This window comes from Anser cygnoides, chromosome 5 (assembly GCF_040182565.1).
Source record: "Anser cygnoides isolate HZ-2024a breed goose chromosome 5, Taihu_goose_T2T_genome, whole genome shotgun sequence".
NCBI classification, from domain to species: Eukaryota; Metazoa; Chordata; class Aves; order Anseriformes; family Anatidae; genus Anser; species Anser cygnoides.
The window spans coordinates 40,377,114-40,390,843 of record NC_089877.1 but is presented as its reverse complement, the minus strand read 5'-3'; positions in this window follow the sequence as shown (position 1 = coordinate 40,390,843).

The window sequence follows — 13,730 nt, the reverse complement described above, 5'->3', positions numbered from 1 at the left end:
AGCAATCACGAGCATGCAGCTTCTCACAGGTTAACGGGTGATGATTTGGGCACCTCATGACAAGTGTCCTGGTGTGGAAGATTTTACCCGTGACTTACACCATGTCTCCACGCTGATTCAACTGAAGGCATGAAGCCAATGCACATGACCCAGGGAGTGTTAGGTATTTCCCATGCAGATGCTCTCATTTAGCAGCAAAGCTGAATGAAAGGAGCTCAGTGTGTCCTCTTCCTGCAGGCAAGTCCCCTGCATTGCAGGCAAGTTTGTCATGGAACATCACCATACAAGGCTTCTTAGCATCACCTTAAGAAAAAAAATTATCTCTACAGCTTCACTAACTTTACATCTGGACCCTTGGCTGCTGTCAGCAGAAACTGCATATTCCTCGGAACCACAGTACAAAGAAAAATGGTTAAATTTATTAACCATTTTGCTTAATGTCATATGAAATATCACCTTCATTGCCAATCCCCAGAGCACCTGAGGTCTATCTCTGAGGACAGCTAAAACTAGCAAGGAAACCCTTTGGGAGCAGCCTCCCCGCAGGCAGAGATGACCCTGGCCCAGTGCGGATGTGAAGAATGATGCAGCACTGCTGGGATCCATCAGTAAAAGGGACTTTCAAGGGTGAACTAAAAACCAAGCACGCCCTAACGATAGGGCAGACTTTTCCATCACGTTTCCTCAGCACTCAGCCGAAGGGCAGTGCTGTGATGCATGCAGAGCGCTTGCTGTTTGGTCCTGCTGGCTGCTTGCTCCATGGCGTGGGGAGCCGTGACGTGGTGCTCCCCGCTTCATGCCCGTGGTGGGAGCAGGAGGCCGCCCCGTTCCTGCAGCATGCTGTGTGCCCCGAGCCCTGTTCCGTGAGCTGTGGGGGACATGCTTCAGGAAACCACGGAAGGAAATCAAAGATGAGATAGGTGAGATGGGTGAAGTGTGCAGAGCACGGTCCTGCTCAGCCCAACTGCTCCATCACCAGCATGTGCGAATCCAGAGCTCGGGGGCAGAACTCACCAAAAGCACATATATAAACAGGCACGACAATCAGAAGAAAGAGAGCTTCAAAATGAGGGCAAGTACTGCACAAGGGGAGAGGCGCCATGCGCCCACAAGCCCCACTGAAGCGAGCGGGAGCTCAGCGCCTCTCGCACCGAGCCTTCGGGAGCTCTTCAGACAGGAAAGCGCGAGCTGGCTCCAAGTGAGGTTGCTGCTTTGCATGGGATTTCACTTTACCTCGTTTTACAAAGCAGTGGTAAGAAAAAGAGGCAGTGATGGTAAATGCAAATATCTGCAGTACATCAAGGCCTCAGCACGGAAAACATTTTGAAGCTGCTCAGCTCTGCAGCACCTGAGCGTACAGATAAAAGAGCTGCATGGCTGCGACGTGATTGACATGGGCCTTGACTGCTCTTCTGGCTGGGAAGGGTGCTGAAAAGTCCCTTTATCCTGTCAACATTAATAGGGATTTTTTTGGCTCCTACTCAAACATGATCGAAATAGGTACCGAAGATCTGCTCTTAAAAGTGAGAGCTTGACACGCACAGCTGCCTTTGGCATTACAAGAAATGAAGAAGAAAGAGGAAATGATTTGAGCTGCGTGCACACAGCACGAGCTGCATCAAACAGCAGATAGGAAGATTCTTCCAAGACGCAGTGCTGCAGCCACATTGGCACCTTCTCCCTCTTACTGCTGGCAGCTAATTATTTCTTGCATAGCTGTAGTCCTGCACCTAATGCACTTGCTCCTGCACAAATCCAGAGCGTCTCCCCATTGCTAACTGGCAACCTGTTCGGCTCTGTGTGCCTGCACAGCACTGCAGAGATCTCGAGTGCAATACCAGATGTGCTGCTGGCACGGCGTTGCAGTCCCCAGGAGGGGCCCCCTGCTCCCACCGCCCTCCGCGAGCTGTGTGCTCCCGGCATCTGCCAACTGGGGCTGCAGATGTCCCGGGAGAAAACCCCTCTGCAAGCAGCCAGCACGGAGCAGACTGATTAATACCAAAGGAATGAGGGAGAGGGAAAGAAATATTTTTGCTAGCAAACAGCCAGCAATTTAAATTAAGAATTGCAGTAATACCAGCGAGCCCGACTGAGCGTGGTATTAGCTTCTCAAAATACTTGCAGCGCGACCAATACTACAGGTCTGAAGCAGGGAAAACTGAGGCACGGGTAGTTGATGGTTTATCTTACCCCTTCTGCAGCACAGGAGGGCTCAGCCTGCTCCCTGATGGCACCTAGGGCAGGGGGAAAGTGAAACATCACTCCTTCAAAGCACCTTTCAGTAGTGGCACAGGCTGGCAAGTGCTCAGAGAGCAAAGCCCCTGCCACCTGCGTGGCTCTGCTGCTCCTCGCCTGGGCAGGCTGCGCGCCCCTCGGGGCAGCCAGAGCCAGCCGGGCACGAACTCCTGCTGCAGGGAATGAAGTCAGAGCCCGCAGCGGGCCCGTGGCCTGCAGGATCACCGTCCCAGCTTCAGGCTGCAAGCTCCCCGGGGCACAGGCTGCTTTTAAATACATGTTTGTGGAGGTGCCTGGAGACTGTGTGCTACCAGTCCACTCCGGTGCAAAGCCACAAGGATACAAACTGGTAAAACCAGCACCAACAGAGTTAAATCCATTGGTGCTTTCAGCTGCACACACTTCGATGTCTGCTGTGACGGCCAAGCTTCAGGCTGTCTCCTCTGCACAGGGCCTCCCTCAGGTGCTTTAGGCACAACCAAATGAGCGGATTTCCATCGGAGATGTGCAATAAGGTGAAGTAAAAGGCTGTGGACTCCAGGGACAGGTGCAAGGTGGAAATTCAGCAGGATTTCTGGCTGGGCTGGGACCATGCGTTCCAGCAGGTTTCACCTTTGCTCAGCCTGCCTTGCAGAGGCAGTCTTTGCAAATGCAGTTCTTGAAGCTTTAACACGCATAACTTTCAAAAGTTTCACGCGATTCAGAAAAAAATTTATAGGATCAGATTTTCCTATGGCCCCTCAAGTCATTTTATTAATCACTGGGACCATTCTCAAACGTCTTTCAACATTGAGAAATTCCACTTAATCACAACCTGCCCTGCTACCACCCTTCTCAGCATCAGATGGAGAAAGAAATGATGCAGCGAGGACCTTAGTCACACTAACAGCGCTTCAAGGCTGAGCTGGGGAATGGGACGTGAATCATCTTTGCCTTTTGTTTCTTTTAAGGGAAATAGAGAAGACTGCTGCTGTGAGAATAAAGTGCATAAAGCAGTGGCGGGGGCTTCCTGCTTCCTTCCCAGCTTGGGTCCCTGCTCCTTCCCTGCACTCAGCTGTGTGGACTGAAATACCCAGCACTACTTAAAGCTATTCCCTGGGGATTTGTTCACCACATCTCAGCGAGCGCAGCGCCATGCAGAGCTGTTTTCCAGGACTGGCTGGTGGAGTGAACCGAGGGATAGTACCCAAACAAGCCCATTCCTCTTACCTGCTTCAGTCTCACTCAGCCCGGAGACTTTTCTGTGCATACGGAGGTACAAGGCCAGTAGGATGTGGTGTAAGGAGCAAACAGACCAGCCTGTCAGAGAGGTGTGAGCATGGCAATGACAGGCATTAAAGCCGCTCACTTATAAAAGCTTGCTGAAATCCACTGGGCACTTTTGGAGCCCGGGATACAGAGCAAGGCACTGCCTGAGCAAGCAAAGGGAAATGCCAAGGCCAGAGCTGCCCCTTCAGCCTCACACAGACCTACACAGAAGGGAGCAGAGGGCAATCATGATCACCCTTGGTGCAGCCCTGCCGCAAAGAAAAATCCAGCAGTTGTTTTCTAGACGTGCTTTCAGCAAGGACTCTGCTAAAGAGCTGCGAGCTCAGCTCTGCTACTGCTCCCTCCTCCTCTTCGACCTGCTCCTGCCCTACTACTACACGTGAAGATCTTTCAGGGCACTGAGGCCACGGTGTCTGCAGTGGCTTCCTGCCAAAGCAACAGGAAGCTGCAGACATCGCATCTGCACCCAGCAGCTGGGCACGCCACAGCGCCTGCCTCTGCGAGCTACCCGAAAGAGCGAGGGCCAGGCAGTAAGCTCGGGCTTCTCCGTGGCAGGGCAAAGCCATGCGACTTGCTGCAAGCAAGCTGGGACACTGCTTGCTGCAAGCAAACAGCTCGTCGCATCTCTTCCCTAGGGAGAAACCCCAGCGGGCTGCCTGGGCAGGCAGGGGTTGCCGTGTTTCTGTTTGGGATTTCCTGGCCCGAAATACACGTGCCCGCGCTGCGGAGCCATGCACGCAGTGAGCTCGACAGGTTGTGCGCGCGTCGGGTTTCCTGCACGCCGGGCGGCCGTCTGCGCAGCGCGGCCAGATTTCGGCAGCCCTTGCGCAACCGGGAGCCCAGGATTTCCAAACACTCGGCTGCCGACGAGTCACAGCTGCAGCTTTGTCAGGACTGCCTGGAGTCAGACAGCCCAAGTCCTTGGCTTCAGCACCAACAAAATTTCCAAGGGTGGAAATTGCTTGGCCAGGCAGGGCCCGGGCACATGGTACCTGCTGTGTGCCCTCCTCCAGGGCCCAGGCCAGGGGATCCAGCCCCTGTTGGTCCCTTCCACATGCTGGCAAGCTGCTGGCCTTCCTGGCTGACCCGAGCACTGTTTTAGACAGAAAGGTGCCATTAGTTTAACAGCCAGGTCTGCAAACAGAGTAGCTTGTTATTAATTTAGGTATGGCTCGCTTTTCTGTTGTCTCGAGTTCGCAGCCAGCTGGACTCAAATGACATGTAAAGCTGGGGATCTCCCCACACCCCAACCTCTCTATCACTGAACAAAGCCACCTCCCTAAACTGCAGGCCTTCAACCTAATTACAGAGCCCGGCAGCACGCCTGTACGGACACACTCCTGCCATCACACACTCCAGGGATCACAGATCCAGGCTGCAGACCTGTCTGCAGGAGCCAGCTTCAAGGGTTTTCTTATTTTGACCCCAATACTCACTCTCTGTCTCCCAGCCACTCATCCCACCACCACTGCGGAGCTATCTGGCAGCCGTGCCCTGGTCACAGAGCAGGCTTAGGAGCTCACTTAGCTCTCAACTTAAATCTCTTGTTTTGAGATTTATCAGCCTAAAAGGGATAAACAAGTCAGTTCCTAGAAGCTTTGCTGCCGGAGCTGGCAAACTCCACTGGCCATCAGAGACAACTGTGCAGGAAGGTGGTGCCAGAGGTTACACGAGCAGGGAAGCCCCCAGCAGGAGATTTTGCAACAACATCCTGAGCATCCAGGACGGGGATGGCGGCTTCCAAGGTCGCTCCTCTCCATCAGCCTGAGCACGTCTCCCTGGCAGGCTCCGCAGAAGCTGCACGCTCTTGCCGAGTGTTTGTGCAATGCTGGAATCAAAGCTGTGCTTAAGGCAATCTGAGCTCATGTTTGCTGATACTTATACGGGGGCCTCGTCCTCGGAGTTGAGCAAACCTATAATTTATGCTGGGGATGATTGGCTTTGGGAGCACGCTGAGCCACGGGGGGAGCCGGTCACGTTGCTCACAGCTCTGCAATTTATTTGCTACCCAGACTATTTCAGGCTGTGTCAGGGTTACATGAAGAAAACAGCTCGTTGAGCAACAGGCTGAGTTTAACACTTAATAAGGATACTGCAGTCACCATCCCAGAGGTCCTTCCAACCTGGTGCTGTCTTCAGCCATGACCAATGCTGGAAACATCAGGGTATAACCTCACCGTCACTTGGGCTCCTGGCCAAGTAATAGCACAGTAGCACAGACCTATGCAAGGAGATGTTTCTGCCCACACGGGAGACGATCTGAGCCACTCTGCAGCAGCAGGACTATTAACAGCCCAGTAACGAGATCCCGGCTGGAGCTGTGCTTCTGAAAGGCCACAGAAATACAGGAGCTATTCAGTCCCGGCCTCAGGAAAGACCGCTTGTTCTCCAGTAGCATAGCGGAAGTCAGCACTTGGGCACAGATCCCAGAAGAGATTTCAAATCCTAAATCAGGATGCTGGTAGGCTGTAAAAGCCTATATCCGAGCCTGGAAAGCTGGCACTCAGCAACTCCCTACATCCTGCAGCACGTCGTATGCACTAGCTGGCTTCTCAGCTCAGCTGACAAGTGGCTCCTCTTGGCACAGGGCTGGCTGGCTGTTTTCTGGACCTTTTGGAGGAGGACAGGTCTTGCTGCACACCCAGCTTTGCTGGTGGAAGAGGCAAGGGCCCCAGTCTGGCTGGCCAATGTGGTACCCACCTTTCAGCCCCCCGAGGGCTGGCAGAGAGCCCTGCACAAGCTTTCCCCTGGTTCAGCTCAGACAGAACCAGTCTGGGTTGCTTAGGTAAGTCGAACTGCGCAGCGTAACCTGTATAATTTTGCCTGAAACTCACACTGGGAACTGCACTCTAATCACTCCACCAGCCACCTGGGGGGAGCAGTCTCTGGTGGGAAGGATGGGTGAGAGGCGGGAGGCTGGAAACCTCCTCCAGCACCAGAGCTGGGACCAGAGGAAGGAAGGTCCCCATGGCCCAATGCACACAGAAAACCCCTCCCGAGGACCCACCAAACCACCAGGGTAGGCAGCAGCATCCCTTCCCAGAAGGGACGGAGGGGTGAAGTTTCTGCAGGTTCTTTAGTAAAAGATGGAGAGGGCCCTAAAGGTTTATCAGGAGACTGAGGAGGAAAAGCCAGTAGGACTGTCTGTGAGTGTGTGGGAGCACTGAGCAGATCGCAGGTAGGAGGGGGCCCCTCCATGGAGCAGCCAAGGCTGCGAGGGCATCCAGGGGAATGAAAAGCTGGGAGGCTGAAGAGAAACCAGCGGGCCCCACAGTTTGCCAGGCAGACAAAATGTGCATGGCTGAGCATGTGCTGTATTGAAATAGAGGAAATTTGCAAAGGGAGAGGAGTCCCAGGGCTCTCAGTGTAGCACCACGCCAGCCAGCAGCGTCAGCCTCCGGCCCCCACAGCCTCCCAGGCCACCACGCTTCAGGCAGGGGAGGAGAAGAGCAGCACCTGTGTCCTGCACAAAGGCACTTGTTCCCTCTGCTCACGTAGGATGGCTCACCTTGAAAACCAGCCTGGCACCAGGTGAAGAGGCGCTGAGCCCAAGCAACACCAGCCAGGCAGGCGGACGCCTTTCCCAGCCCGGCACGAGGCTGGCTAGGCCGAGGCGGGACCACGGAGAGGCAGCCAACTGCTCGACGGCAGCACAATCGGCTAAGCCATTGCTCTCACACTGGGAAATTCCAGGTTTCTTCCAGAAACAAAATGTTCCTTTTGCAGCCTAGTTTTGGTGGGGCTCCTGTCAACGCCCAGTCTGTATAAACAACACCAGGGCTGGAAGTAAAGGTATCAGCTCAGTGGTATGCACAGGGCTCCTGAGGGAATGTTTGCAGAGCTTCTCGTGCTAATTGTGGTGTGACAGACATCCTCCGTTGCCCCAGTGATGTTCTCAGGTAAATCTGATGCACATCTGTGATGTGAGCAGCACGTGCCATCGCATGTGCCGGTCCTCTGCGGGATGGCATTGCCCAAAGCACCTGTTGACAGATAGGTGTCCTGGTGACTCGGCTCTCATGACGTGCTGCCACTCATCGAGGAGGGGTTTGCTACTTCCAGCCTAACTAGCACGGCCAGCAGTGCATGTACTTGAGGTGACCTTTCTTCTCTGCTTCATCGATGCATCGTGTTGGCAATGCCCTTCCTTCTTCCCTTGCCTTAGGAGGCAGATAACTACCAAGCGTATCCACCTTGAAGCAAGACTTGCTGTAGTGGATGAAGTGCTGCACTGAGCACTTCCACCACAGAAGGGAACCAGGAGAGGAAAGGTCCAAAGTCTGACGTGGAAGATGTACCTCTGGAGGACCAAAAAGCAGATGCCAGTGCAGAACTGGCTTGGGGCAGACAAAAACCCCAGTTTGGCTAGTAGCTGTCTGACATTAAGCACAGCATCTGTGAGAACCCAGGGAAACTTCTTAGCGAGGGACAGGCTGGGGGCAGGACTGGAGAAGCTCACAGAAGCCTTTGGCAACATGCAGTGGCAGCTGGAACAGATCTGGGCAGAGATATACAGATGAAAACATTGCCTTCAATTGCTATTCTCAAAACAAAATTACCTCTGGATCAAACCGATGTAATTTCTAGCTGGATGTGCTGGATTTCAGAGCAAATGGGCGTGTCATGCAGATGCTCTCCTTTTGGTGTTTTAGCTCAGAAACCAGAGGGTTTCCTGTGGTAACTTGCTGAGACAAACTCCTCAGCTTTGGAAAGAAGACATTTTTCCATGCCCCCCAGGGCAGCCTCCTGATGGGACACGCTGGGAAGAAGGAAGGGCTTCCTGGGGGGCTCAGGAGCGGTGAGGATTGGCTTCCTGTCCTTACCCTTTTTTCTTTCCCCCTGTCTGGCTGCTGCCGAGGTGGAGGAGAGGCTGCTGCAGCGGTTCCCATGGAAGGCTGTGGCTGGTGGAGCTGTGCCAGCGCCGGCGACTAGCCACCGATTTGGCTTTGACTGTGGTTTTCTGGGGAATCACCCCAATGAAAGCAAACAAAGCACACACCTGACGACTCCTATTAAATATATCTCACTTCCTGAAGGTAGCAGGCAGCCAGAGTCCTCCACTGCTCTGAAGTTGGCTGCTCGGTGCAGCCAGATCTAGGAGCAAGTGCCCCAGCTGCAGCAGGGCTGCTTTGTGCCTGCAAAGGACTGCTGAGGCCGGAGAGCTTCGGGGGGTTTTTGCAGTGCTGGTTCATGCATATGCTGATCATGCAATGCTGCTTTCTGTCTCACCAGGCCAACCTCCTTTACCGTCACACTAAGCAGCTGATTGCATTTCACTATTAATAGTTACTTAAAAAAAAAAAAAAGTTCCTTGTGCCATTTTCTGGTTAATACCCATCTCCCTAGGATTCTTCTCCTACTTTCATAGTGATTCAGGTGGAAAACACTGCTATGGCACGATTTCCACTGAATATGCAGATTCACAGGGTCACACGCTGATCAGAAGTTCGGTGGCAATCAGTTTGTACTGTCTGTCCTTATTTTAACAGTGAGAAGAAAAGCTGGTCCCTCCAGCTGGAGCACTGCCAGCCCCAGCTGGTGGGCCAGGAAAAGGCTGCTGCATGCAAGCAGCCTCAGCACCAAGTGTTGTAGATGCGACACACTGGCAAAGAGTGTTGGCACTACGGTGACTCGCTGTACTGACCACTCACTTACATTCAGGGCAACAGAGCATTCTCCTTTCTCAAAAATGTATTCCCCATTGCAGCCCTGTTTATGCTCCCCTGAAGCCCCCTTGCAGCACACTGCTGCCCCAAAGCACTGCAGAAGCAGGATTTTGGGTCCTTGAGACGATGTCCCCCAAGCCACCTGTGTCACTTTGGGTCTCCCACACTCCTGCTGATCATTGGACCTGAGGAGGAAAATTCTTGAGGACGTTTCCAGCAAGCCTGCAGAACTGGCGTGGAAAACAAACTCATCTAAAAGTCAATTTTTTTAGATGGAAAAAATAAAAAGGATGGAAACCAAGCCCACAGTAACTGCAGGATGGACATGCCATAATGCTTATGTGGAAAACAAGGCACATCCCTCCTATTTTTCAGCCAGTTTTGCCCTGCAGCTAAACACAGCAAGAGACCTACACAGGGACAGAATGTCTTCCCAGGACTTCTTTTTCCTCTCTCTCTTTTTTTTTTTTTTTTCCTCCCATGCCTTTTTGTTTGTCCTCTTTTTAATCTTTTTTTTTTCCCCTCCCCTCTCTTTGGTCTTACGCGACAACATCTGCTTTTGCAAGGAACGCATTGCTCCGGCCTCAGCACTGCCTGTTTCAGCTTACTCAGCTTCTCCTCTGGGGGATTTCTAGCGGAAGGCCACCGGCACCGCAGCTAACGCAGCTCCTCCAGCAGCCAGTAAATAATCCCTGTCCTCCAGAAGAGGAGCACACGCACCTCACCAGCGCGAGCTATTTCACACCGTCTGCGTTCCTACCTTGTCCTCTCGTCCCACTGATGGCACTGGGAGGAGAACCGTGACTTGTGGTTGGACCTGTTCATAGCCCCTAATCCTCCAGGCCCTAGAGGTGACCAATCGGGCTTTTAGGATTTGAAGGGATTTTCGCAAGATTACTCTTTGTGAAAAACATATTGCTATCAAGGTTAAAAAGTCCATTAGTGCCAGCTCTACAGTGCCTGCTCTTCTCCATTTGCACACTTATGTGAGTCTGTTTCCCCTTGCTCCTTATCTGCTTAAAACCAGGAACATATTGGCCAAAAATAAATTTAAAAAAAAAAATAAAGAAAAAGAAAAGAAGTTTGTGGTTTATAAGAACTATCTACTGCTGGAGGCGCTGTCAATTCTCTTGACAGGATGGCTGAGGGAAAAAAGGAGGATCCCTCGCTCCTTGCCATACCAAAAATGTCTCCCGTGCATGTGAGTCTGCAGAAATTGTCATGAATGGAGCAGCAGCCACCACGCGGTCTCACGGGGATCCTGGCATGGTCTCAGTTTTTTTGAGACAGACGCAGAGGACACTGGTTGTGTAATGACAAAACCGCTGCATTTTAGGAAGAAGAAAAGAAGAAGGAAACCGTGCAAGACAGGAATTTCCCAGACTGCTACGCTATCTTCATACAAGGTACTTTTGAATGGAGGAGAAGTCTGGGAACTGGGAAACCAGGAGGGGGTTTTGGTACCTTCACTTCTTGTCGAGCCCGTAACTCAGATTCCAGCTGAGGCCATGACAGAGTTTTCCCACCTCAGGCCGTGCACAGCAAGAACCTGGCAGGCTCGTGCAAAAGGTGCCAGATACTGGAAGCTGAGAGAGGTGCACACAGTGCATGAATGCCTGCCTGCCTCATTTGCCTGGGGACCTGCTGGCACCAGAAAATGCTGCTGGCAGGCCCGAGGCCTCCCCAGCAGCATCACCTTCAGCCGTCCTTTGCAGCACCTCCCTGCCCTCTGCTCTGCGGGGCAGCTGGGGCTGGATCCAGCCACTGCAGCAGGGGGAGCACCCCACTACCTCTTGTTTGTTTGTTTTAAACAAAGCTTTCTGAAGAGTCAGCAGTTGGACTTAACGACCTTAGGGGTCTTTTCCAACCTAAATGATTCCGTGAATCCATGACCGCCCCCCCAGTTTACGCACTCATCTTGGATGCAGCACGTAGCTCAGCAGGGGATTTTGCTGTGAAGCTGGGATCTGCCCTGCAGCGTTTGAAACACAATTTGGTGTGACCCGCAGCTTCCAGGTGGGAAGATGTCACTGCCCATCTGGCCAGGAGGGATAAAAGCAGAGACCAACCACCCCAGTCTTATCAGAGGAAAACCATTATTTGCTGCTTGCCAAAACCAGAAACAAAGCAAACACCACGCTTCCCCAGCTGCCACGGTCACGATAACCCTCTGCAGCGAGCAGATACAGCTTGGCTTCCCTGGGGGAGCTTCAAAGGTGCTGGCGTAGAAAATCCTCTTGGGGGGTTGGGACTCAGGAAAGGCCGTGCACATTCACATATCTCCTTCCTTTACAGGATCTGCAGCCAAGTTCCCTGCTGCGCTGGTTTCGTGTTGGCCATGGTGTTTGCTGTGGTGCTGCCGCGCAGTCACCGCGCGTGGGAATTCCCTGCAGGGTGCGGCCCTGCCGGCGGGTGCGGTGCGGGCACCGCTGGGCCCAGGGGTTGCTGCTGCTGCTGTCGGGGTGGGCCTGTGGGGCCTTTCAGGGCGGGGAGCTGCCTCGGAAATTTTCTGCTGTTTATGGTTTAGCAGAGGAGCAATTAGCTGCTGAGCGTGTCGAATGTGGAGGGGACGGGACGGGGACAAGCACTGAGCTGACAAGTTTCTAACAGCCTCTATCCCAGTGTTTCGTAACTTACTTTCTGCAGAGCTGCTTGCCGTTTTTGCATCAAAAAGAGCGAACACTGATCTGTTCTCCTAGACTGAAAAAACCTGCCCAGGACCTGGGCATAAGGTTCTAAAGACACCTGAAAACAAGACCAGCTTATAGAAGTCTGTCCATTTGCAAGGCAGCTCTCTGTTCTAAAAAATGGTTGGAATAATCCAAATTACAGTCAACAACAGGAGGGCAAGAGGAAGTGTGATGCTGTTCCTTTCAGCTCAGGGCTCCTGCAAGGCTGCTGGCGGCGCGGTGCCACCGCGGGCCATGAGCCAGCCCCAGTGCCCGGCCGAGCCGCCTGCTGCAGGGCGCTGACAGCCTGCCATGCCTGCTGCCATCGCCACCGAAACCGCACCGGCAGGAACCACGCCAGGATATTTTTTGATCAACGTTTCTAAAGCACAGGCCCAGCTGAAACGAGCCAGGCAGGTTCTCCTGCAGCTATATTTAATCTGTTCCAAATCCTGCACAAGGCTCGCGAGAGCAGCGGTGGCGCACAGCTGGCTTCCTTTCAGCCCAGTATCCCCACATGACCTCGGTTACTGCGGGCAGCACGCTCTTCTTTCCCACCTCTAAAATCAACGGATGTGCAAAACTGACTGCCAAGCCTTGTTCATAGATACTGCGAACGCTCAGTTGTGGTAAACGCGTATCTTTTCACATAGATGCATTTAAAACAACAACAAACCAGACCTTCACTCAGCAAATCCGAGGCAGAACAGGATGGGGGAGCAGGCAAGAACACAGCAGCCAGCACGGCCAACCTGTCCCAGCAGCTCCTCAGTATTTGCTAAGAGCTCAGGGAGGGAGCTCGAGCCTTCCAGCAGCTGGAAAGAACCCGGGGAGTAACCGCAGATCCTAAATCCAGCCCTCACAACCATCTGTTTCGGGGAAAACAGAAACAAGCACGTGCACCGGGAGTTTCACACGCTGTGCTGATTCAGCCCGCTTTGCAGGTACCTCACCTCAGTCACAGCAATGTGGGCTGGAGGGCCGTGCTTTTACCACTCCTGGAGTGTGCCACAAGCTAGTGACGCGGGTGAAGTTGGCTGAGAGCAATCGTTTATTATTCTCCTAGGGAACTAAAAAAAAAAAATACCCACACAGCATAGCCATGGCAACCCGCAGCATGCTGCATGCCCGTCTAACAAGAGACGTGCGGGCTTTTCACTCTGACAGGGTGACGGCACAGCAGCCTGTGTTACATGGGCTCCCACCTGCCCTGCTTCCACAAGACCTTGCCCCCTTCCCTGATCGCACAGATGCCATTGCTGCACGAGGGATGGTGTGGGACCTGCAGCGACCAAATGCTGGCGTTTCTGACTTGGATGTGGTAAAGATGCTGTGAACCCGCACCTTCGCCTGCTCGTGCTGAGAGCTGAACCTAGACAGATTCTTTTTTTTTTTATTGTGAGCCTAGAAGCTGAAACAAACCCTTTGCCCACCCTGCTCTTACAGCACTCTTCTCACTTAGGCACTGCTAGCCCTCCCCACTCACAGAATCACAGAATCGTCTAGGTTGGAAGAGACCTCCAAGATCACCTAGTCCAACCTCTGACCTAACACTAACAAGTCCTTCACTCCCCGCAGATCTGGGTTACAGCACGTATCAAAACCATACGCAGCAATTCTGGTCACAAAGCACAAGTGTCCACGCATTGTGACTTTGTGTTTTGAATTGCTACCAGAGCGGGACAGCAGCATATACTCATTAGTACCTACATCTGCAATAAGGACTGTAGTTTGGTTCTGAAAATGTGCTTCATCAGCAGTGGGAGTTTCTCAGTCCTTCTGCTAAGTGTATTGCACATGTTTTTATTTATCAATAGGCATAGCATCAAAAAACATAAAAATTCACTTTACTCTCTTTTTCTCTACTGGTAACTAAATCCCCCTCTTACAG